The sequence below is a fragment of the Rhipicephalus microplus genome, chromosome 5 (assembly GCF_043290135.1).
Source record: "Rhipicephalus microplus isolate Deutch F79 chromosome 5, USDA_Rmic, whole genome shotgun sequence".
NCBI lineage: Eukaryota > Metazoa > Arthropoda > Arachnida > Ixodida > Ixodidae > Rhipicephalus > Rhipicephalus microplus.
In genome coordinates, this window is record NC_134704.1 from 164,086,263 (window position 1) to 164,112,367 (window position 26,105).

The following is a 26,105-nucleotide window of genomic DNA, read 5'->3' on the forward strand; positions in this document are numbered from 1 at the left end:
TGATTCCAACACGCAACCCTCTGATCTGGAGTCGGACGTGCTACCGTGTCGCCACCGAGTCCACTTTGTGTAGCCGTTCGCAAACACGCGGTAGCATGTTTTGCTCGGCCTTCTGTCGATGCAGCACAGGTAAAGAGACAAGTCATTGTAGACAGACAAATAAGTAGATAGACAGATGAAAATAACAAACACGAGAACTTAACACGGACGTGATTCGAACACGCAACCCTCTGATCCGTAGTAAGACGCGCTACCGTGTCGCCACCGAATCCACTTAGCGTACCCGTTCGCACACACGCGGTAGCTTGTTTTGCTCGGCCTTCTGTCGATGAAGCACAGGTAGCGAGGCAAGTCATTGTACACAGACAAATAGGTAGATAGACAAATAGATGAAAATAAGAAAAAAGAGAATTTGACCCGGACGTGATTCGAACACGCAACCTTCTGATATAGAGACAGACGTGCTACCGTATCGCCACCGAGTCCACATAGTGAAGCCGTTCGTACACACGTGGTAGCATGTTTCGCTCAGCCTTCTGTCGATGAAGCACAGGTAAAGAGACAAGTCATCGTAGACAGACAAATAAAAAGTTAAACAGATAAAAATAATAAAAAAGAGAAGATAACCCGGACGTGATTCGAACACGCAACCTTCTGATCTGGAGTCAGACGTGCTACCGTGTCGCCACCGAGTCCGTTAGGTAACCACTCGCACACACGTGGTAGCATGTTTTGCTCGGCCTTCTGTCGATGAAGCACAGGTAAAGGGACAAGTCATTGCAGATAGACAAATAAGTAGATAGACAGATAGATGAAAGTACTCAAAAGAGAATTTGACGCGGACGTGATTAGAACACGCAACCTTCTGATCTGTAGTCAGACGTGCTAAAGTTGCGCCACCGAGTCCGCTTAGGGTAGCCGTTCGCCCACACGTGGTAGCATGTTTTGCACGGCCTTATATCGATGAAGCACAGGTAAAGAGAAGAGTCATTGTAGACAGACAAATAAGTAGATAGACAGATAGATGAAAACAATAAAAAAGAGACTTTTACCCGGACGTGATTCGAACACGCAACCTTCTGATCTGGAGTCAGACGTGCTACCGTGTCGCCATCGAATCCGCTTAGGGTAGTCGTTCGCACACACGCGGTAGCATGATTTGCTCGGCCTTCTGTCGATGAAGCACTGGTAAAAAGACAAGTCATTGTAGACAGACAAATAGGTAGATAGACAGATGAAAATATTAAGAAAGAGAATTTGACCCGGACGCGATTCGAACACGCAACCTTCTGATCTGGAGTCAGACGCGCTACCGTTGCGCCACCGAGTCCGCTTAGGGTAGCCGTACGCACACACGCGGTAGCATGTTTTGCTCGGCTATCTGTCGATGCAGCACTGGTAAAGAGACAAGTCATTGTAGACAGACAAATAAGTAGATAGACAGATGAAAATAATAAGAAAGAGAATTTGACCCGCACGCGATTCGAACACGCAACCTTCTGATCTGGAGTCGGACGCGCTAACAGTTCGCCACCGAGTCCATTTAGGGTAGCCGTTCGCACACACGTGGTAGCATGTTTTGCTTGGCCTTCTATCGATGAAGCGCAGGTAAAGAGACAAGTCGTTGTAGACAGACAAATAAGTAGATAGACAGATAGATGAAAATAATAAAAAAGAGAACCTAACACGAACGTGATTCGAACACGCAACCCTCTGATCTGCAGTCGGACGTGCTACCGTGTCGCCACCGAGTCCACTTTGTGTAGCCGTTCGCACACACGCGGTAGCATGTTTTGCTCGGCCTTCTGTCGATGCAGCACAGGTAAAGAGACAAGTCATTGTAGACAGACAAATAAGTAGATAGACAGATGAAAATAATAAGAAAGAGGATTTGACCCGGACGCGATACGAACACGTAACTTTCTGATCTGGAGTCGGACGCGCTAACAGTTCGCCACCGAGTCCACTTAGGGTAGCCGTTCGCACACACGTTGTAGCATGTTTTGCTCCGCCTTCTATCGATGAAGCACAGGTAAAGAAACAAGTCGTTGTAGACAGACAAAGAGGTAGATAGACAGATGAAACTAACAAAAACGAGAACTCAACACGGACGTGATTCGAACACGCAACCCTCTGATCCGTAGTAAGACACGCTACCGTGTCGCCACCGAGTCCGTTAGGTAACCATTCGCACACACGTGGTAGCATGTTTTGCTCAGCCTTCTGTCGATGAAGCACAGGTAAAGAGACAATTCATTGTAGACATACAGATAAGAAGATAGACAGATAGATGAAAATAATAAAAAAGAGGATTTGACCCGGACCTGATTCCAACACGCAAACTTGTGATCTGGAGTCAGACGTGCTACCGTATCGCCACCGTGTACACTTAGTGTAGCCGTTCGCAAACACGTGGTAGCATGTTTTGCTCGGCCTTCTGTCGATGAAGCACAGGTAAAGAGACAAGTCATTGTAGACAGACAAATAAGTGGATAGACAGATGAAAATAACAAAAAAAAGAATTTGACCCAGACTTGATTCGAACACGCAACCTTCTGATCTGGAGTCAGACGTGCTAAAGTTGCGCCACTGAGTCCGCTTAGAGTAATTGTTCGCACACACGCTGTAGCATGTTTTGCTCGGCATTCTGTCGATGAAGCACAGGTAAAGGGACAAGTCATTGCAGATAGACAAATAAGTAGATAGACAGATAGATGAAAGTACTAAAAAGAGAATTTGACCCGGACGTGATTCGAACATTTAACCTACTGATCTGGAGTCAGACGCGCTACCGTTGCACCTCCGAGTCCGCTCAGGGCAGCCGTTCGAACACACGTGGTAGCATGTTTTGCTCGGCCTTCTGTCGATGAAGCACAGGTAAAGAGACAAGTCATTGTAGACAGACAAATAAGTAGATAGACAGATAGATGAAAATAACAAAAGAAAGAACTTGACATCGACGTGATTCGAACACGCAACCTTCTGATCTGGAGTCAGACGTCCTACCGGGTCGCCACCGAGTTGACTTAGTGTAGCCCTTCGCACACACGCACTAGCATGTATTGCTCGGCCTTCTGTCGATGAAGCATAGGTAAAGAGAGAAGTCATTGTAGACAGACAAATAGGTAGACAGAGAGTTGGAAACAATAAAAAAGAGACTTTTACCCGGACGTGATTCGAACACGCAACCTTCTGATCTAGAGTCAGACGTGCTACCGTGTCGCCATCGAATCCGCTTAGGGTAGTCGTTCGCACACACGCGGTAGCATGATTTGCTCGGCCTTCTGTCGATGAAGCACAGGTAAAGAGACATGTCATTTTAGAAAGACAAATAAGTAGATAGACAGATGAAAATAATAAAAAGAGAGCTTGACCCGGACGTGATTCGAACACGCAACCTTCCGATCTGGAGTCAGAGTTGCTACCGGGTTGCCACCGAGTCCACTTAGTGTAGCCGTACGCACACACGCGGTAGCATGTTTTGCCCGGCCTTCTGTCGATGCAGCACTGGTAAAGAGACAAGTCATTGTAGACAGACAAATAGGTAGATAGACAGATGAAAATAATAAGAAAGTGAATTTGACCCGGACGTGATTCGAACACGCAATCTTCCGATTTGGAGTCAGACGTGCTTCCGTGTCGCCACCGAGTCCACTTAGTGAAACCGTTCGTACACACGTGGATGCATGTTTCGTTCGGCCTTCTGTCAATGAAGCACAGGTAAAGAGACAAGTCATCGTAGACAGACAAATAAAAAGATAAATAGATGAAACAAATAAAAAAGAGAATTTGACCCGGACGTGACTCGAACACGCAACCTTCTGATCTGGAGTCAGACGTGCTACCGTGTCGCCACCGAGTCCGTTAGCTAACCACTCGCACACACGTGGTAGCATGTTTTGCTCGGCCTTCTGTCGATGAAGCACAGGTAAAGAGACAAGTCATTGTAGACATACAGATAAGTAGATAGACAGATAGATGAAAATAATAAAAAAGAGGATTTGACCCGGACGTGATTCGAACATGCAACCTTGTGATCTGGAGTCAGACGTGCTACCGTATCGCCACCCAGTACACTGAGTGTAGCCGTTCGCACACACGCGGTAGCATGTTTTGCTCGGCCTTCTGTCGATGAAGCACAGGTAAAGAGACAAGTCATTGTAGACAGACAAAGAAGTGAATATACAGATGAAAATAATAGAAAAAAGAATTAGACCCGGACTTGATTCGAACACGCAACCTTCTGATCTGGAGTCAGACGTGCTAAAGTTGCGCCACTGAGTCCGCTTAGAGTAACCGTTCGCACACACGCGGTAGCATGTTTTGCTCGGCCTTCTGTCGATGAAGCACAGGTAAAGGGACAAGTCATTGCAGACAGAGAAATAAGCAGATAGACAGATAGATGAAAATACTAAAAAGAGAGTTTGACGCGAACGTGATTAGAACACGCAACCTTCTGATATGGAGTCAGACGTGGTACCGTGTCGCCATCGAATCCGCTTAGGGTAGTCGTTCGCACACACGCGGTAGCATGATTTGCTCGGCCTTCTGTCGATGAAGCACAGGTAAAGAGACATGTCATTTTAGACAGACAAATAAGTAGATAGACAGATGATAATAATAAAAAGAGAGCTTGACCCGGACGTGATTCGAACACGCAACCTTCTGATCTGGAATCAGACGTGCTAAAGTTGCGCCACCGAGTCCGCTTAGTGTAGCCATTCGCACACACGCGGTAGCATGTTTTGCTCGGCTTTCTGTCGATGCAGCACTGGTAAAGAGACAAGTCATTGTAGACAGACAAATAAGTAGATAGACAGATGAAAATAATAGGAAAGAGAATTTGACCCAGACGCGATTCGAACACGCAACCTTCTGATCTGGAGTCGGACGCGCTAACAGTTCGTCACCGAGTCCATTTAGCGTAGCCGTTCGCACACACGTGGTAGCATGTTTTGCTTGGCCTTCTATCGATGAAGCACAGGTAAAGAGACAAGTCGTTGTAGACAGACAAATAAGTAGATAGACAGATAGATGAAAATAATAAAAAAGAGAACCTAACACGAACGTGATTCGAACACGCAACCCTCTGATATGGAGACAGACGTGCTACCGTGTCGCCACCGAGTCCACATAGTGAAGCCGTTCATACACACGTGGTAGCATGTTTCGCTCGGCCTTCTGTCGATGAAGCACAATTAAAGAGACAAGTCATCGTAGACAGACAAATAAAAAGTTAAACAGATGAAAATAATGATAAGAGAATTTGACCCGGACGTGATTCGAACACGCAACCTTCTGATCTGGAGTCAGACGTGCTACCGTGTCGCCACCGAGTCCGTTAGGTAACCGTTCGCACACACGTGGTAGCATGTTTTGCTCGGCCTTCTGTCGATGAAGCACAGGTAAAGAGACAAGTCACTGTAGACATACAGATAAGAAGATAGACAGATAGATGAAAATAATAAAAAAGAGGATTTGACCCGGACCTGATTCGAACACGCAACCTTGTGATGTGGATTCAGACGTGCTACCGTATCGCTACCGAGTACACTTAGTGTAGCCGTTCGCACACACGTGGTAGCATGTTTTGCTCGGCCTTCTGTCGGTGAAGCACAGGTAAAGAGACAAGTCATTGTAGAGAGACAAATAAGTGGATAGACAGATGAAAATAATAAAAAAAAGAATTTGACCCGGATTTGATTCGAACACGCAACCTTCTGATCTGGAGTCAGACGTGCTAAAGTTGCGCCACTGATTCCGCTTAGAGTAATTGTTCGCACACACGCTGTAGCATGTTTTGCTCTGCCTTCTGTGGATGAAGCACAGGTAAAGGGACAAGTCATTGCAGATAGACAAATAAGTAGATAGACAGATAGATGAAAATACTAAAAAGAGAATTTGACGCAGACGTGATTAGAACACGCAACCTTCTGATATGGAGTCAGACGTGGTACCGTGTCGCCATCGAATCCGCTTAGGGTAGTCGTTCGCACACACGCGGTAGCATGATTTGCTCGGCCTTCTGTCGATGAAGCACAGGTAAAGAGACATGTCATTTTAGACAGACAAATAAGTAGATAGACAGATGATAATAATAAAAAGAGAGCTTGACCCGGACGTGATTCGAACACGCAACCTTCCGATCTGGAGTCAGACGTGCTACCGGGTTTCCACCGAGTCCACTTAGTGTAGCCGTACGCACACACGCGGTAGCATGTTTTGCCCGGCCTTCTGTCGAGGCAGCACTGGTAAAGAGACAAGTCATTGTAGACAGACAAATAAGTAGATAGACAGATGAAAATATTAAGAAAGAGAATGTGACCCGGACGCGATTCGAACACGCAACCTTCTGATCTGGAGTCAGACGCGCTACCGTTGCGCCACCGAGTCCGCTTAGGGTAGCCGTACACACACACGCGGTAGCATGTTTTGCTCGGCTTTCTGTCGATGCAGCACTGGTAAAGAGACAAGTCATTGTAGACAGACAAATAAGTAGATAGACAGATGAAAATAATAAGAAAGAGAATTTGACCCAGACGCGATTCGAACACGCAACCTTCTGATCTGGAGTCGGACGCGCTAACAGTTCGCCACCGAGTCCATTTAGGGTAGCCGTTGGCACACACGTGGTAGCATGTTTTGCTTGGCCTTCTATCGATGAAGCACAGGTAAAGAGACAAGTCGTTGTAGACAGACAAATAAGTAGATAGACAGATAGATGAAAATAATAAAAAAGAGAACCTAACACGAACGTGATTTGAACACGCAACCCTCTGATATGGAGACAGACGTGCTACCGTGTCGCCACTGAGTCCACATAGTGAAGCCGTTCGTACACACGTGGTAGCTTGTTTCGCTCGGCCTTCTGTCGATGAAGCACAATTAAAGAGACAAGTCATTGTACACAGACAAATCAGTAGATAGACAAATAGATGAAAATAACAAAAAAGAGAATTTGACCCGGACGTGATTCGAACACGCAATCCTCTGATATGGAGACAGACGGGCTACCGTGTCGCCACCGAGTCCACATAGTGAAGCCGTTCGTACACACGTGGTAGCATGTTTCGCTCGGCCTTCTGTCGATGAAGCACAATTAAAGAGACAAGTCATCGTAGACAGACAAATAAAAAGGTAAACAGATGAAAATAATGAAAAGAGAATTTGACCCGGACGTGATTCGAACACGCAACCTTCTGATCTGGAGTCAGACGTGCTACCGTGTCGCCACCGAGTCCATTAGGTAACCATTCGCACACACATGGTAGCATGTTTTGCTCGGCCTTCTGTCGATGAAGCACAGGTAAAGAGACAAGTCACTGTAGACATACAGATAAGAAGATAGACAGATAGATGAAAATAATAAAAAAGAGGATTTGACCCGGACCTGATTCGAACACGCAACCTTGTGATGTGGATTCAGACGTGCTACCGTATCGCTACCGAGTACACTTAGTGTAGCCGTTCGCACACACGTGGTAGCATGTTTTGCTCGGCCTTCTGTCGGTGAAGCACAGGTAAAGAGACAAGTCATTGTAGAGAGACAAATAAGTGGATAGACAGATGAAAATAATAAAAAAAAGAATTTGACCCGGATTTGATTCGAACACGCAACCTTCTGATCTGGAGTCAGACGTGCTAAAGTTGCGCCACTGAGTCCGCTTAGAGTAATTGTTCGCACACACGCTGTAGCATGTTTTGCTCTGCCTTCTGTGGATGAAGCACAGGTAAAGGGACAAGTCATTGCAGATAGACAAATAAGTAGATAGACAGATAGATGAAAATACTAAAAAGAGAATTTGACGCAGACGTGATTAGAACACGCAACCTTCTGACATGGAGTCAGACGTGCTACCGTGTCGCCATCGAATCCGCTTAGGGTAGTCGTTCGCACACACGCGGTAGCATGATTTGCTCGGCCTTCTGTCGATGAAGCACAGGTAAAGAGACATGTCATTTTAGACAGACAAATAAGTAGTTAGACAGATGATAATATTAAAAAGAGAGCTTGACCCGGACGTGATTCGAACACGCAACCTTCCGATCTGGAGTCAGACGTGCTACCGGGTTTCCTCCGAGTCCACTTAGTGTAGCCGTACGCACACACGCGGTAGCATGTTTTGCCCGGCCTTCTGTCGATGCAGCACTGGTAAAGAGACAAGTCATTGTAGACAGACAAATAAGTAGATAGACAGATGAAAGTATCAAGAAAGAGAATTTGACCCGGACGCGATTCGAACACGCAACCTTCTGATCTGGAGTCAGACGCGCTACCGTTGCGCCACCGAGTCCGCTTAGGGTAGCCGTACGCACACACGCGGTAGCATGTTTTGCTCGGCTTTCTGTCGATGCAGCACTGGTAAAGAGACAAGTCATTGTAGACAGACAAATAAGTAGATAGACAGATGAAAATAATAAGAAAGAGAATTTGACCCGGACGCGATTCGAACACGCAACCTTCTGATCTGGAGTCGGACGCGCTAACAGTTCGCCACCGAGTCCATTTAGGGTAGCCGTTCGCACACACGTGGTAGCATGTTTTCCTTGGCCTTCTATCGATGAAGCACAGGTAAAGAGACAAGTCGTTATAGACAGACAAATAAGTAGATAGACAGATAGATGAAAATACTAAAAAGAGAGTTTGACGCGGACGTGCTTAGAACACGCAACCTTCTGATCTGGAACCAGACGTGCTAAAGTTGCGCCACCGAGTCCGCTTAGGGTAGCCGTTCGCACACACGCGGTAGCATGTTTTGCTCGGCTTTCTGTCGATGCAGCACTGGTAAAGAGACAAGTCATTGTAGACAGACAAATAAGTAGATAGACAGATGAAAATAATAAGAAAGAGAATTTGACCCGGACGCGATTCGAACACGCAACCTTCTGATCTGGAGTCGGACGCGCTAACAGTTCGCCACCGAGTCCATTTAGGGTAGCCGTTCGCACACACGTAGTAGCATGTTTTGCTTGGCCTTCTATCGATGAAGCACAGGTAAAGAGACAAGTCGTTGTAGACAGACAAAGAGGTAGATAGACAGATGAAAATAACAAAAACGAGAACTTAACACGGACGTGATTCGAACACGCAACCCTCTGATCCGTAGTAAGACGCGCTACCGTGTCGCCACCGAGTCCGTTAGGTAACCATTCGCACACACGTGGTAGCATGTTTTGCTCGGCCTTCTGTCGATGAAGCACAGGTAAAGAGACAAGTCATTGTAGACAGACAAATAAGTAGATAGACAGATAGATGAAAATAACAAAAGAAAGAACTTGACATCGACGTGATTCGAACACGCAACCTTCTGATCTGGAGTCAGACGTCCTACCGGGTCGCCACCGAGTTGACTTAGTGTAGCCCTTCGCACACACGCACTAGCATGTATTGCTCGGCCTTCTGTCGATGAAGCATAGGTAAAGAGAGAAGTCATTGTAGACAGACAAATAAGTAGATAGACAGATGAAAATAATAAAAAGAGAGCTTGACCCGGACGTGATTCGAACACGCAACCTTCCGATCTGGAGTCAGACGTGCTACCGGGTTGCCACCGAGTCCACTTAGTGTAGCCGTACGCACACACGCGGTAGCATGTTTTGCCCGGCCTTCTGTCGATGCAGCACTGGTAAAGAGACAAGTCATTGTAGACAGACAAATAGGTAGATAGACAGATGAAAATAATAAGAAAGTGAATTTGACCCGGACGGGATTCGAACACGCAATCTTCCGATTTGGAGTCAGACGTGCTTCCGTGTCGCCACCGAGTCCACTTAGTGAAACCGTTCGTACACACGTGGTAGCATGTTTCGTTCGGCCTTCTGTCAATGAAGCACAGGTAAAGAGACAAGTCATCGTAGACAGACAAATGAAAAGATAAATAGATGAAACAAATAAAAAAGAGAATTTGACCCGGACGTGACTCGAACACGCAACCTTCTGATCTGGAGTCAGACGTGCTACCGTGTCGCCACCGAGTCCGTTAGCTAACCACTCGCACACACGTGGTAGCATGTTTTGCTCGGCCTTCTGTCGATGAAGCACAGGTAAAGAGACAAGTCATTGTAGACATACAGATAAGTAGATAGACAGATAGATGAAAATAATAAAAAAGAGGATTTGACCCGGACGTGATTCGAACATGCAACCTTGTGATCTGGAGTCAGACGTGCTACCGTATCGCCACCCAGTACACTGAGTGTAGCCGTTCGCACACACGCGGTAGCATGTTTTGCTCGGCCTTCTGTCGATGAAGCACAGGTAAAGAGACAAGTCATTGTAGACAGACAAAGAAGTGAATATACAGATGAAAATAATAGAAAAAAGAATTAGACCCGGACTTGATTCGAACACGCAACCTTCTGATCTGGAGTCAGACGTGCTAAAGTTGCGCCACTGAGTCCGCTTAGAGTAACCGTTCGCACACACGCGGTAGCATGTTTTGCTCGGCCTTCTGTCGATGAAGCACAGGTAAAGGGACAAGTCATTGCAGACAGAGAAATAAGCAGATAGACAGATAGATGAAAATACTAAAAAGAGAGTTTGACGCGAACGTGCTTAGAACACGCAACCTTCTGATCTGGAATCAGACGTGCTAAAGTTGCGCCACCGAGTCCGCTTAGTGTAGCCATTCGCACACACGCGGTAGCATGTTTTGCTCGGCTTTCTGTCGATGCAGCACTGGTAAAGAGACAAGTCATTGTAGACAGACAAATAAGTAGATAGACAGATGAAAATAATAGGAAAGAGAATTTGACCCAGACGCGATTCGAACACGCAACCTTCTGATCTGGAGTCGGACGCGCTAACAGTTCGCCACCGAGTCCATTTAGCGTAGCCGTTCGCACACACGTGGTAGCATGTTTTGCTTGGCCTTCTATCGATGAAGCACAGGTAAAGAGACAAGTCGTTGTAGACAGACAAATAAGTAGATAGACAGATAGATGAAAATAATAAAAAAGAGAACCTAACACGAACGTGATTCGAACACGCAACCCTCTGATATGGAGACAGACGTGCTACCGTGTCGCCACCGAGTCCACATAGTGAAGCCGTTCATACACACGTGGTAGCATGTTTCGCTCGGCCTTCTGTCGATGAAGCACAATTAAAGAGACAAGTCATCGTAGACAGACAAATAAAAAGTTAAACAGATGAAAATAATGATAAGAGAATTTGACCCGGACGTGATTCGAACACGCAACCTTCTGATCTGGAGTCAGACGTGCTACCGTGTCGCCACCGAGTCCGTTAGGTAACCGTTCGCACACACGTGGTAGCATGTTTTGCTCGGCCTTCTGTCGATGAAGCACAGGTAAAGAGACAAGTCACTGTAGACATACAGATAAGAAGATAGACAGATAGATGAAAATAATAAAAAAGAGGATTTGACCCGGACCTGATTCGAACACGCAACCTTGTGATGTGGATTCAGACGTGCTACCGTATCGCTACCGAGTACACTTAGTGTAGCCGTTCGCACACACGTGGTAGCATGTTTTGCTCGGCCTTCTGTCGGTGAAGCACAGGTAAAGAGACAAGTCATTGTAGAGAGACAAATAAGTGGATAGACAGATGAAAATAATAAAAAAAAAGAATTTGACCCGGATTTGATTCGAACACGCAACCTTCTGATCTGGAGTCAGACGTGCTAAAGTTGCGCCACTGAGTCCGCTTAGAGTAATTGTTCGCACACACGCTGTAGCATGTTTTGCTCTGCCTTCTGTGGATGAAGCACAGGTAAAGGGACAAGTCATTGCAGATAGACAAATAAGTAGATAGACAGATAGATGAAAATACTAAAAAGAGAATTTGACGCAGACGTGATTAGAACACGCAACCTTCTGATATGGAGTCAGAAGTGGTACCGTGTCGCCATCGAATCCGCTTAGGGTAGTCGTTCGCACACACGCGGTAGCATGATTTGCTCGGCCTTCTGTCGATGAAGCACAGGTAAAGAGACATGTCATTTTAGACAGACAAATAAGTAGATAGACAGATGATAATAATAAAAAGAGAGCTTGACCCGGACGTGATTCGAACACGCAACCTTCCGATCTGGAGTCAGACGTGCTACCGGGTTTCCACCGAGTCCACTTAGTGTAGCCGTACGCACACACGCGGTAGCATGTTTTGCCCGGCCTTCTGTCGATGCAGCACTGGTAAAGAGACAAGTCATTGTAGACAGACAAATAAGTAGATAGACAGATGAAAATATTAAGAAAGAGAATGTGACCCGGACGCGATTCGAACACGCAACCTTCTGATCTGGAGTCAGACGCGCTACCGTTGCGCCACCGAGTCCGCTTAGGGTAGCCGTACACACACACGCGGTAGCATGTTTTGCTCGGCTTTCTGTCGATGCAGCACTGGTAAAGAGACAAGTCATTGTAGACAGACAAATAAGTAGATAGACAGATGAAAATAATAAGAAAGAGAATTTGACCCGGACGCGATTCGAACACGCAACCTTCTGATCTGGAGTCGGACGCGCTAACAGTTCGCCACCGAGTCCATTTAGGGTAGCCGTTGGCACACACGTGGTAGCATGTTTTGCTTGGCCTTCTATCGATGAAGCACAGGTAAAGAGACAAGTCGTTGTAGACAGACAAATAAGTAGATAGACAGATAGATGAAAATAATAAAAAAGAGAACCTAACACGAACGTGATTTGAACACGCAACCCTCTGATATGGAGACAGACGTGCTACCGTGTCGCCACTGAGTCCACATAGTGAAGCCGTTCGTACACACGTGGTAGCTTGTTTCGCTCGGCCTTCTGTCGATGAAGCACAATTAAAGAGACAAGTCATTGTACACAGACAAATCAGTAGATAGACAAATAGATGAAAATAAGAAAAAAGAGAATTTGACCCGGACGTGATTCGAACACGCAATCCTCTGATATGGAGACAGACGGGCTACCGTGTCGCCACCGAGTCCACATAGTGAAGCCGTTCGTACACACGTGGTAGCATGTTTCGCTCGGCCTTCTGTCGATGAAGCACAATTAAAGAGACAAGTCATCGTAGACAGACAAATAAAAAGGTAAACAGATGAAAATAATGAAAAGAGAATTTGACCCGGACGTGATTCGAACACGCAACCTTCTGATCTGGAGTCAGACGTGCTACCGTGTCGCCACCGAGTCCATTAGGTAACCATTCGCACACACATGGTAGCATGTTTTGCTCGGCCTTCTGTCGATGAAGCACAGGTAAAGAGACAAGTCACTGTAGACATACAGATAAGAAGATAGACAGATAGATGAAAATAATAAAAAAGAGGATTTGACCCGGACCTGATTCGAACACGCAACCTTGTGATGTGGATTCAGACGTGCTACCGTATCGCTACCGAGTACACTTAGTGTAGCCGTTCGCACACACGTGGTAGCATGTTTTGCTCGGCCTTCTGTCGGTGAAGCACAGGTAAAGAGACAAGTCATTGTAGAGAGACAAATAAGTGGATAGACAGATGAAAATAATAAAAAAAAGAATTTGACCCGGATTTGATTCGAACACGCAACCTTCTGATCTGGAGTCAGACGTGCTAAAGTTGCGCCACTGAGTCCGCTTAGAGTAATTGTTCGCACACACGCTGTAGCATGTTTTGCTCTGCCTTCTGTGGATGAAGCACAGGTAAAGGGACAAGTCATTGCAGATAGACAAATAAGTAGATAGACAGATAGATGAAAATACTAAAAAGAGAATTTGACGCAGACGTGATTAGAACACGCAACCTTCTGACATGGAGTCAGACGTGCTACCGTGTCGCCATCGAATCCGCTTAGGGTAGTCGTTCGCACACACGCGGTAGCATGATTTGCTCGGCCTTCTGTCGATGAAGCACAGGTAAAGAGACATGTCATTTTAGACAGACAAATAAGTAGATAGACAGATGATAATATTAAAAAGAGAGCTTGACCCGGACGTGATTCGAACACGCAACCTTCCGATCTGGAGTCAGACGTGCTACCGGGTTTCCTCCGAGTCCACTTAGTGTAGCCGTACGCACACACGCGGTAGCATGTTTTGCCCGGCCTTCTGTCGATGCAGCACTGGTAAAGAGACAAGTCATTGTAGACAGACAAATAAGTAGATAGACAGATGAAAGTATCAAGAAAGAGAATTTGACCCGGACGCGATTCGAACACGCAACCTTCTGATCTGGAGTCAGACGTGGTACCGGGTTGCCACCGAGTCCACTTAGTGTAGCCGTACGCACACACGCGGTAGCATGTTTTGCTTGGCCTTCTATCGATGATCCACAGGTAAAGAGACAAGTCGTTGTAGACAGACAAATAAGTAGATAGACAGATGAAAATAATAAGAAAGAGAATTTGACCCGGACGCGATACGAACACGTAACCTTCTGATCTGGAGTCGGACGCGCTAACAGTTCGCCACCGAGTCCACTTAGGGTAGCCGTTCGCACACACGCGGTAGCATGTTTTCCTCGGCCTTCTATCGATGAAGCACAGGTAAAGAGACAAGTCATTGTAGACAGACAAATAAGTGGATAGACAGATGAAAATAATAAAAAAAAGAATTTGACTTGGATTTGATTCGAACACGCAACCTTCTGATCTGGAGTCAGACGTGCTAAAGTTGCGCCACTGAGTCCGCTTAGAGTAATTGTTCGCACACACGCTGTAGCATGTTTTGCTCGGCCTTCTGTGGATGAAGCACAGGTAAAGGGACAAGTCATTGCAGATAGACAAATAAGTAGATAGACAGATAGATGAAAATTCTAAAAAGAGAATTAGACGCGGACGTGATTAGAACACGCAACCTTCTGATCTGGAGTCAGACGTGCTACCGTGTCGCCATCGAATCCGCTTACGGTAGTCGTTCGCACACACGCGGTAGCATGATTTGCTCGGCCTTCTGTCGATGAAGCACAGGTAAAGAGACATGTCATTGTAGACAGACAAATAAGTAGATAGACAGATGAAAATAATAAAAAGAGAGGTTGACCCGGACGTGATTCGAACACGCAACCCTCTGATCTGGAGTCAGACGTGCTACCGTATCTCCACCGAGTCCACTTTGTGTAGCCGTTCGCACACACGCGGTAGCATGTTTTGCTCGGCCTTCTGTCGATGCAGCACAGGTAAAGAGACAAGTCATTGTAGACAGACAAATAAGTAGATAGACAGATGAAAATAATAAGAAAGAGAATTTGACCCGTACGCGATTCGAACACGCAACCCTCTGATCCGTAGTAAGACGCGCTACCGTGTCGCCACCGAGTCCGTTAGGTAACCATTCGCACACACGTGGTAGCATGATTTGCTCGGCCTTCTGTCGATGAAGCATAGGTAAAGAGACAAGTCATTGTAGACATACAGATAAGAAGATAGACAGATAGATGAAAATAATAAAAAAGAGCATTTGACCCGGACCTGATTCGAACACGCAACCTTGTGATCTGGAGTCAGACGTGCTACCGTATCGCCACCGTGTACACTTAGTGTAGCCGTTCGCAAACACGTGGTAGCATGTTTGCTCGGCCTTCTATCGATGAAGCACAGGTAAAGAGACAAGTCGTTGTAGACAGACAAAGAGGTAGATAGACAGATTAAAATAACAAAAACGAGAACTTATCACGGACGTGATTCGAACACGCAACCCTCTGATCCGTAGTAAGACGCGCTACCGTGTCGCCACCGAGTCCGTTAGGTAACCATTCGCACACACGTGGTAGCATGTTTTGCTCGGCCTTCTGTCGATGAAGCACAGGTAAAGGGACAAGTCATTTCAGACAGAGAAATAAGTAGATAGACAGATAGATGAAAATACTAAAAAGAGAGTTTGACGCGGACGTGATTAGAACACGCAACCTTCTGATCTGGAATCAGACGTGCTAAAGTTGCGTCACCGAGTCCGCTTAGGGTAGCCGTTCGCACACACGTGGTAGCATGTTTTGCACAGCCTTATGTCGATGAAGCACAGGTAAAGGGACAAGTCATTTTAGACAGACAAATAAGTAGATAGACAGATAGATGAAAATAATAAAAAGAGAATTTGACCCGGACGTGATTCGAACATTTAACCTACTGATCTGGAGTCAGACGCGCTACCGTTGCACCTCCGAGTCCGCTCAGGGCAGCCGTTCGCACACACGTAGTAGCATGTTTTGCTCAGCCTTCTGTCGATGAAGCACAGGTAAAGAGACAAGTCATTGTAGACAGACAAATAAGTAGATAGACAGATAGATGAAAATAACAAAAGAGAGAACTTCACATCGACGTGATTCGAACACGCAACCTTCTGATCTGGAGTCAGACGTCCTACCGGGTCGCCACCGAGTTGACTTAGTGTAGCCGTGCGCACACACGCAGTAGCATGTATTGCTCGGCATCTGTCGATGAAGCTTAGGTTAAGAGAGAAGTCATTGTAGACAGACAAATGAGTAGGCAGATAGTTGGAAACAATTAAAAAGAGAATTTGACCCCGACGTGATTCGAACACGCAACCTTCTGATCTGGAGTCAGACGCACTACCGATGCGCCACCGAGTCCGCTTAGGGTGGCCGTTCGCACACACGTGGTAGCATGTTTTCTCGGCCTTCTGTCGATGAAGCACAGGTAAAGAGACAAGTCATTGTAGACAGACAAATGAGTAGATAGACAGATTGATGAAAATAAGAAAAAAGGAAATTAGATCCAGACGTGATTCATACTCGCAACCTTCTGATCTGTAGTCAGACATGCTAACATGTCGCCACTGATTCCGTTTAGTGTGGTCGTTCGCACACACGTGGTAGCATGTTTTGCTTGGCCTTCTGTCGAGGAAGCACAGCTAAAGAGAAGAGTCATTGTCGACAGACAAATGAGTAGATAGACAGATAGATGAAAATAATAAAAAGAGACTTTTACCCGGACGTGATTCGAACACGCATCCTTCTGATCTGGAGTCAGACGTGCTACCGTGTCGCCATCGAATCCGCTTAGGGTAGGTGTTCGCACACACGCGGTAGCATGATTTGCTCGGCCTTCTGTCGATGAAGCACAGGTAAAGAGACAAGTCTTTGTAGACAGACAAAAGTGTAGATACACAGATAGATGAAAATAATAAATAGGCGAATTTGACACGGACGTGATTCAAACTCGCGACCTTCTGATCTGGAGTCAGACGTGCTACCGTGTCGCCAACGCGTCCGTTTAGGGTAGCCGTTCGCACACACGTGGTAGCATGATTTGCTCGGCTTTCTGTCGATGAAGCACACCTAAAGAGAAGAGTCATTGTAGACAGACAAATAAGTAGATAGACAGATAGATGAAAATAGTAAAAAAGAGAACTTGACCCGAACGTGATTCAAACCCGCAACCTTCTTATCTGGAGTCAGACGTGCTACTGTGTCACCACCGAGTCCACTTTGTGTAGCCGTTCGCACAAACGCGGTAGCATGTTTTGCTCGGCCTTGTGTCGATGCAGCACAGGTAAAGAGACAAGTCATTGTAGAGAGACAAATAAGTAGATAGACAGATGAAAATAATAAGAAAGAGAATTTGACCCGGACGCGATTCGAACACGCAACCTTCTGATCTCGAGTCGGACGCTCTAACAGTTCGCCGCCGAGTGCACTTAGGGTAGCTGTTCGCACACACGTGGTGGCATGTTTTGCTCGGCCTTCTATCGATGAAGCACAGGTAAAGAAACAAGTCGTTGTAGACAGACAAAGAGGTAGATAGACAGATGAAAATAACAAAAACGAGAACTTAACACGGACGTGATTCGAACATGCAACCCTCTGATCTGGGTAAGACGCGCTACTGTGTCGCCACCGCGTCCGTTTAGGGTAGCCGTTCGCACACACGTGGTAGCATGATTTGCTCGGCCTTGTGTCGATGAAGCACACCTAAAGAGAAGAGTCATTGTAGACAGACAAATAAGTAGATAGACAGATAGATGAAAATAGTAAAAAAGAGAACTTGACCCGAACGTGATTCAAACCCGCAACCTTCTGATCTGGAGTCAGACGTGCTACTGTGTCACCACCGATTCCACTTTGTGTAGCCGTTCGTGCATACGCGTTGCATGTTTCGCTCGGCCTTCCCTCGATGAAGCACAGGTAAAGAGACAAGTCATCGTAGACAGACAAATAAAAAGATAAATAGATGAAAATAATAAAAAAGAAATTATGATCCGGACGTGACTCGAACACGCAACCTTCTGATCTGGAGTCAGACGTGCTACCGTGTCGCCACCGAGTCCGTTAGCTAACCACTCGCACACACGTGGTAGCATGTTTTGCTCGCCCTTCTGTCGATGAAGCACAGGTAAAGAGACAAGTCATTGTAGACATACAGATAAGTAGATAGACAGATAGATGAAAATAATAAAAAAGAGGATTTGGCCCGGACGTGATTCGAACACGCAACCTTGTGATCTGGAGTCAGACGTGCTACCGTATCGCCACCCAGTACACTGAGTGTAGTCATTCGCACACACGCCGTAGCATGTTTTGCTCGGCCTTCTGTCGATGAAGCACAGGTAAAGAGACAAGTCATTGTAGACAGACAAATAGGTGAATAGACAGATGAAAATAATAAAAAAAAGAATTTGACCTGGACTTGATTCGAACACGCAACCTTCTGATCTGGAGTCAGACGTGCTAAAGTTGCGCCACTGAGTCCGCTTAGAGTAACCGTTCGCACACACGCGGTAGCTTGTTTTGCTCAGCCTTCTGTCGATGAAGCACAGGTAAAGGGACAAGTCATTGCAGACAGAGAAATAAGTAGATAGACAGATAGATGAAAATACTAAAAAGAGAGTTTGACGCGGACGTGATTAGAACACGCAACCTTCTGATCTGGAATCAGACGTGCTAAAGTTGCGCCACCGAGTCCGCTTAGGGTAGCCGTTCGCACACACGTAGTAGCTTGTTTTGCTCGGCCTTCTGTCGATGAAGCACAGGTAAAGAGACAAGTCATTGTAGACAGACAAATAAGTAGATAGACAGATTGATGAAAATAAGAAGAAAGGAAATTTGATCCAGACGTGATTCAAACTCGCAACCTGCTGATCTGTAGTCAGACATGCTAACATGTCGCCACTGAGTCCGTTTAGTGTGGCCGTTCGCACACACGTGGTAGCATGTTTTGCTTGGCCTTCTGTCGAGGAAGCACAAGTAAAGAGAAGAGTCATTGTCGACAGACAAATAAGTAGATAGACAGATAGTTGAAAATAATAAAAAAGAGAATTTGACCCAGGCGTGATTCGAACACGCAACCTTCTGATCTGGAGTCAGACGCGCTACCGTTGCGCCACCGCGTCCGCTTAGGGCAGCTGTTCGCACAAACGTGGTAGCATGTTTTGCTCGGCCTTCCGTCGATGAATCCCAAGTAAAGGGACAAGTCATTGTAGACAGACAAATAAGTAGATAGACAGATAGATGAAAATACTAAAAAGAGAGTTTGACGCGGACGTGATTAGAACACGCAACCTTCTGATCTGGAATCAGACGTGCTAAAGTTGCGCAACCGAGTCCGCTTAGGGTAGCCGTTCGCACACACGTGGTAGCATGTTTTGCACAGCCTTATGTCGATGAAGCACAGGTAAAGGGACAAGTCATTTTAGACAGACAAATAAGTAGATAGACAGATAGATGAAAATAATAAAAAGAGAATTTGACCCGGACGTGATTCGAACATTTAACCTACTGATCTGGAGTCTGACGCGCTACCGTTGCACCTCCGAGTCCGCTCAGGGCAGCCGTTCGCACACACGTAGTAGCATGTTTTGCTCGGCCTTCTGTCGATGAAGCACAGGTAAAGAGACAAGTCATTGTAGACAGACAAATAAGTAGATAGACAGATAGATGAAAATAACAAAAGAGAGAACTTCACATCGACGTGATTCGAACACGCAACCTTCTGATCTGGAGTCAGACGTCCTACCGGGTCGCCACCGAGTTGACTTAGTGTAGCCGTGCGCACACACGCAGTAGCATGTATTGCTCGGCCTTCTGTCGATGAAGCTTAGGTTAAGAGAGAAGTCATTGTAGACAGACAAATGAGTAGGCAGATAGTTGAAAACAATTAAAAAGAAAATTTGACCCCGACGTGATTCGAACACGCAACCTTCTGATCTGCAGTCAGACCCGCTACCGATGCGCCACCGAGTCCGCTTAGGGGGGCTGTTCGCACACACGTGGTAGCATGTTTTCTCGGCCTTCTGTCGATGAAGCACAGGTAAAGAGACAAGTCATTGTAGACAGACAAATGAGAATATAGACAGAGTGATGAAAATAAGAAAAAAGGAAATTTGATCCAGACGTGATTCATACTCGCAACCGTCTGATCTGGAGTCAGACATGCTAACATGCCGCCACCGAGTCCGTTTAGGGTGGCCGTTCGCACACACATGGTAGCATGCTTTGCTCGGCCTTCTGTCGATGAAGCACACCTAAAGAGAAGAGTCATTGTAGACAGACAAATAAGTAGATAGACAGATAGATGAAAATAGTAAAAAAGAGAACTTGACCCGAACGTGATTCAAACCCGCAACCTTCTGATCTGGAGTCAGACGTGCTACTGTGTCACCACCGAGTCCACTTTGTGTAGCCGTTCGTGCACACGCGTTGCATGTTTCGCTCGGCCTTCCCTCGATGAAGCACAGGTAAAGAGACAAGTCATCGTAGACAGACAAATAAAAAGATAAATACATGAAAATAATAAAAAAGAAAATATGACCCGGACGTGACTCGAACACGCAACCTTCTGATCTGGAGTCAGACGTGCTACCGTGTCGCCACCGAGTCCGTTAGCTAACCACTCGCACACACGTGGTAGCATGTTTTGCTCGCCCTTCTGTCGATGAAGCACAGGTAAAGAGACAAGTCATTGTAGACATACAGATAAGTAGATAGACAGATAGATGAAAATAATAAAAAAGAGGATTTGGCCCGGACGTGATTCGAACACGCAACCTTGTGATCTGGAGTCAGACGTGCTACCGTATCGCCACCCAGTACACAGAGTGTAGTCATTCGCACACACGCGGTAGCATGTTTTGCTCGGCCTTCTGTCGATGAAGCACAGGTAAAGAGACAAGTCATTGTAGACAGTCAAATAGGTGAATAGACAGATGAAAATAATAAAAAAAGAATTTGACCTGGACTTGATTCGAACACGCAACCTTCTGATCTGGAGTAAGACGTGCTAAAGTTGCGCCACTGAGTCCGCTTAGAGTAACCGTTCGCACACACGCGGTAGCTTGTTTTGCTCAGCCATCTGTCGATGAAGCACAGGTAAAGGGACAAGTCATTGCAGACAGAGAAATAAGTAGATAGACAGATAGATGAAAATACTAAAAAGAGAGTTTGACGCGGACGTGATTAGAACACGCAACCTTCTGATCTGGAATCAGACGTGCTAAAGTTGCGCCACCGAGTCCGCTTAGGGTAGCCGTTCGCACACACGTGGTAGCATGTTTTGCACAGCCTTATGTCGATGAAGCACAGGTAAAGGGACAAGTCATTTTAGACAGACAACTAAGTAGATAGACAGATAGATGAAAATAATAAAAAGAGAATTTGACCCGGACGTGATTCGAACATTTAACCTACTGATCTGGAGTCAGACGCGCTACCGTTGCACCTCCGAGTCCGCTCAGGGCAGCCGTTCGCACACACGTAGTAGCTTGTTTTGCTCGGCCTTCTGTCGATGAAGCACAGGTAAAGAGACAAGTCATTGTAGACAGACAAATAAGTAGATAGACAGATTGATGAAAATAAGAAGAAAGGAAATTTGATCCAGACGTGATTCAAACTCGCAACCTGCTGATCTGTAGTCAGACATGCTAACATGTCGCCACTGAGTCCGTTTAGTGTGGCCGTTCGCACACACGTGGTAGCATGTTTTGCTTGGCTTTCTGTCGAGGAAGCACAAGTAAAGAGAAGAGTCATTGTCGACAGACAAATAAGTAGATAGACAGATAGATGAAAATAATAAAAAGAGACTTTTACCCGGACGTGAGTGGAACACGCAACCTTCTGATCTGGAGTCAGACGTGCTACCTTGTCGCCATCGAATCCGCTTAGGGTAGCCGTTCGCACACACGCGGTAGCATGATTTGCTCGGCCTTCTGTCGATGGAGCACAGGTAAAGAGACAAGTCTTTGTAGACAGACAAAAGTGTAGATACACAGATAGATGAAAATAATAAATAGGCGAATTTTACCCGGACGTGATTCAAACTCGCGACCTTCTGATCTGGAGTCAGACGTGCTACCGTGTCGCCAACGCGTCCGTTTAGGGTAGCCGTTCGCACACACGTGGTAGCATGATTTGCTCGGCCCTCTTGCGATGAAGCACACCTAAAGAGAAGAGTCATTGTAGACAGACAAATAAGTAGATAGACAGATAGAGAAAATAGTAAAAAAGAGAACTTGACCCGAATGTGATTCAAACCCGCAACCTTCTGATCTGGAGTCAGACGTGCTACTGTGTCACCACCGAGTCCACTTTGTGTAGCCGTTCGCACAAACGCGGTAGCATGTTTTGCTCGGCCTTGTGTCGATGCAGCACAGGTAAAGAAACAAGTCATTGTAGAGAGACAAATAAATAGATAGACAGATGAAAATAATAAGAAAGAGAATTTGACCCGGACGCGATTCGAACACGCAACCTTCTGATCTCGAGTCGGACGCTCTAACAGTTCGCCGCCGAGTGCACTTAGGGTAGCTGTTCGCACACACGTGGTAGTATGTTTTGCTCGGCCTTCTATCAATAAAGCACAGGTAAAGAAACAAGTCGTTGTAGACAGACAAAGAGGTAGATAGAAAGATGAAAATAACAAAAACGAGAACTTAACACGGACGTGATTCGAACATGCAACCCTCTGATCTGGGTAAGACGCGCTACTGTGTCGCCACCGCGTCGGTTTAGGGTAGCCGTTCGCACACACGTGGTAGCATGATTTGCTCGGCCTTCTGTCGATGAAGCACACCTAAAGAGAAGAGTCATTGTAGACAGACAAATAAGTAGATAGACAGATAGATGAAAATAGTAAAAAAGAGAACTTGACCCGAACGTTATTCAAACCCGCAACCTTCTGATCTGGAGTCAGACGTGCTACTGTGTCACCACCGAGTCCACTTTGTGTAGCCGTTCGTACACACGCGGTAGCATGTTTCGCTCGGCCTTCTCTCGATGAAGCACAGGTAAAGAGACAAGTCATTGTAGACAGAAAAATAAAAAGATAAATAGATGAAAATAATAAAAAAGAGAATATGACCCGGACGTGACTCGAACACGCAACCTTCTGATCTGGAGTCAGACGTGCTCCCGTGTCGCCACCGAGTCCATTAGCTAACCACTCGCACACACGTGGTAGCATGTTTTGCTCGGCCTTATGTCGATGAAGCACAGGTAAAGAGACAAGTCATTGTAGACATACAGATAAGTAGATAGACAGATAGATGAAAATAATAAAAAAGAGGATTTGACCCGGACGTGATTCGAACACGCAACCTTGTGGTCTGGAGTCAGACGTGCTACCGTATCGCCACCCAGTACACTGAGTGTAGTCATTCGCACACACGCGGTAGCATGTTTTGCTCGGCCTTCTGTCGATGAAGCACAGGTAAAGAGACAAGTCATTGTAGACAGACAAACAAGTGAATAGACAGATGAAAATCATAAAAAAAAGAATTTGACCTGGACTTGATTCGAACACGCAACCTTCTGATCTGGAGTCAGACGTGCTAAAGTTGCGCCACTGAGTCCGCTTAGAGTAACCGTTCGCACACACGCGGTAGCTTGTTTTGCTCAGCCTTCTGTCGATGAAGCACAGGTAAAGGGACAAGTCATTGCAGACAGAGAAATAAGTAGATAGACAGATAGATGAAAATACTAAAAAGAGAGTTTGACGCGGACGTGATTAGAACACGCAACCTTCTGATCTGGAATCAGACGTGCTAAAGTTGCGCAACCGAGTCCGCTTAGGGTAGCCGTTCGCACACACGTGGTAGCATGTTTTGCACAGCCTTATGTCGATGAAGCACAGGTAAAGGGACAAGTCATTTTAGACAGACAAATAAGTAGATAGACAGATAGATGAAAATAATAAAAAGAGAATTTGACCCGGACGTGATTCGAACATTTAACCTACTGATCTGGAGTCAGACGCGCTACCGTTGCACCTCCGAGTCCGCTCAGGGCAGCCGTTCGCACACACGTAGTAGCATGTTTTGCTCGGCCTTCTGTCGATGAAGCACAGGTAAAGAGACAAGTCATTGTAGACAGACAAATAAGTAGATAGACAGATAGATGAAAATAACAAAAGAGAGAACTTCACATCGACGTGATTCGAACACGCAACCTTCTGATCTGGAGTCAGGCGTCCTACCGGGTCGCCACCGAGTTGACTTAGTGTAGCCGTGCGCACACACGCAGTAGCATGTATTGCTCGGCCTTCTGTCGATGAAGCTTAGGTTAAGAGAGAAGTCATTGTAGACAGACAAATGAGTAGGCAGATAGTTGAAAACAATTAAAAAGAAAATTTGACCCCGATGTGATTCGAACACGCAACCTTCTGATCTGGAGTCAGACGCGCTACCGATGCGCCACCGAGTCCGCTTAGGGTGGCCGTTCGCACACACGTGGTAGCATGTTTTCTCGGCCTTCTGTCGATGAAGCACAGGTAAAGAGACAAGTCATTGTAGACAGACGAATGAGAATATAGACAGAGTGATGAAAATAAGAAAAAAGGAAATTTGATCCAGACGTGATTCATACTCGCAACCGTCTGATCTGGAGTCAGACATGCTAACATGTCGCCACCGAGTCCGTTCAGGGTGGCCGTTCGCACACATGTGGTAGCATGTTTTGCTCGGCCTTCTGTCGAGGAAGCACAGCTAAAGAGAAGAGTCATTGTAGACAGACAAATAAGTAGATAGACAGATAGATGAAAATAATAAACAGAGACTTTTACCCGGACGTGATTCGAACACGCAACCTTCTGATCTGGAGTCAGACGTGCTACCGTGTCGCCATCGAATCCGCTTAGGGTAGTCGTTCGCACCCACGCGGTAGCATGATTTGCTCGGCCTTCTGTCGATGAAGCACAGGTAAAGAGACATGTCATTGTAGACAGACAAATAAGTAGATAGACAGATGAAAATAATAAGAAAGAGAATTTGACCCGGACGTGATTCGAACACGCAACCTTCTGATCTAGAGTCGGACGCGCTAACAGTTCGCCACCGAGTCCATTTAGGGTAGCCGTTCGCACACACGTGGTAGCATGTTTTGCTTGGCCTTCTATCGATGAAGCACAGGTAAAGAGACAAGTCGTTGTAGACAGACAAATAAGTAGATAGACAGATGAAAATAATAAGAAAGAGAATTTGACCCGGACGCGATACGAACACGTAACCTTCTGATCTGGAGTCGGACGCGCTAACAGTTCGCCACCGAGTCCACTTAGGGTAGCCGTTCGCACACACGTGGTAGCATGTTTTCCTCGGCCTTCTATCGATGAAGCACAGGTAAAGAAACAAGTCGTTGTAGATGGACAAAGAGGTAGATAGACAGATGAAAATAACAAAAACGAGAACTTAACACGGACGTGATTCGAACACGCAATCCTCTCATCCGTAGTAAGACGCCCTACCGTGTCGCCACCGAATCCACTTAGCGTAACCGTTCGCACACACGCGGTAGCTTGTTTTGCTCGGCCTTCTGTCGATGAAGCACAGGTAACGAGACAAGTCATTGTAGACAGACAAATAAAAGTTAAACAGATGAAAATAATAAAAAAGAGAATTTGACCCGGACGTGATTCGAACACGCAAACTTCTGATCTGGAGTCAGACGTGCTACCGTGTCGCCACCGAGTCCGTTAGGCAACCATTCGCACACACGTGGTAGCATGTTTTGCTCGGTCGATGAAGCACAGGTAAAGAGACAAGTCATTGTAGATATACAGATAAGAAGATAGACAGATAGATAAAAATAATGAAAAAGAGGATTTGACCCGGATCTGATTCGAACACGCAACCTTGTGATCTGGAGTCAGACGTGCTACCGTATCGCCACCGTGTACACTTAGTGTAGCCGTTCGCACACACGTAGTAGCATGTTTTGCTCGGCCTTC

General features: G+C 46.1%; 8 non-coding genes across 8 annotated transcripts; all 8 read right to left on the reverse strand.

The window, feature by feature from the left end:
• Positions 1 to 1,258: 1,258 nt before the first annotated feature.
• TRNAW-CCA (transfer RNA tryptophan (anticodon CCA)) lies at positions 1,259 to 1,330 on the reverse strand. Its single transcript has one exon. It is a non-coding gene; the product is annotated as a tRNA-Trp (tRNA).
• A 3,304-nt stretch (positions 1,331 to 4,634) lies between these two features.
• TRNAW-CCA (transfer RNA tryptophan (anticodon CCA)) lies at positions 4,635 to 4,706 on the reverse strand. The gene has a single exon. It is a non-coding gene; the product is annotated as a tRNA-Trp (tRNA).
• A 1,615-nt stretch (positions 4,707 to 6,321) lies between these two features.
• On the reverse strand, positions 6,322 to 6,393 carry TRNAW-CCA (transfer RNA tryptophan (anticodon CCA)). Its single transcript has one exon. It is a non-coding gene; the product is annotated as a tRNA-Trp (tRNA).
• A 1,829-nt stretch (positions 6,394 to 8,222) lies between these two features.
• TRNAW-CCA (transfer RNA tryptophan (anticodon CCA)) lies at positions 8,223 to 8,294 on the reverse strand. Its single transcript has one exon. It is a non-coding gene; the product is annotated as a tRNA-Trp (tRNA).
• A 3,935-nt stretch (positions 8,295 to 12,229) lies between these two features.
• On the reverse strand, positions 12,230 to 12,301 carry TRNAW-CCA (transfer RNA tryptophan (anticodon CCA)). The gene has a single exon. It is a non-coding gene; the product is annotated as a tRNA-Trp (tRNA).
• A 4,149-nt stretch (positions 12,302 to 16,450) lies between these two features.
• TRNAW-CCA (transfer RNA tryptophan (anticodon CCA)) lies at positions 16,451 to 16,522 on the reverse strand. Its single transcript has one exon. It is a non-coding gene; the product is annotated as a tRNA-Trp (tRNA).
• A 2,687-nt stretch (positions 16,523 to 19,209) lies between these two features.
• TRNAW-CCA (transfer RNA tryptophan (anticodon CCA)) lies at positions 19,210 to 19,281 on the reverse strand. The gene has a single exon. It is a non-coding gene; the product is annotated as a tRNA-Trp (tRNA).
• A 5,230-nt stretch (positions 19,282 to 24,511) lies between these two features.
• On the reverse strand, positions 24,512 to 24,583 carry TRNAW-CCA (transfer RNA tryptophan (anticodon CCA)). Its single transcript has one exon. It is a non-coding gene; the product is annotated as a tRNA-Trp (tRNA).
• Between the last annotated feature and the right edge of the window lie 1,522 nt (positions 24,584 to 26,105).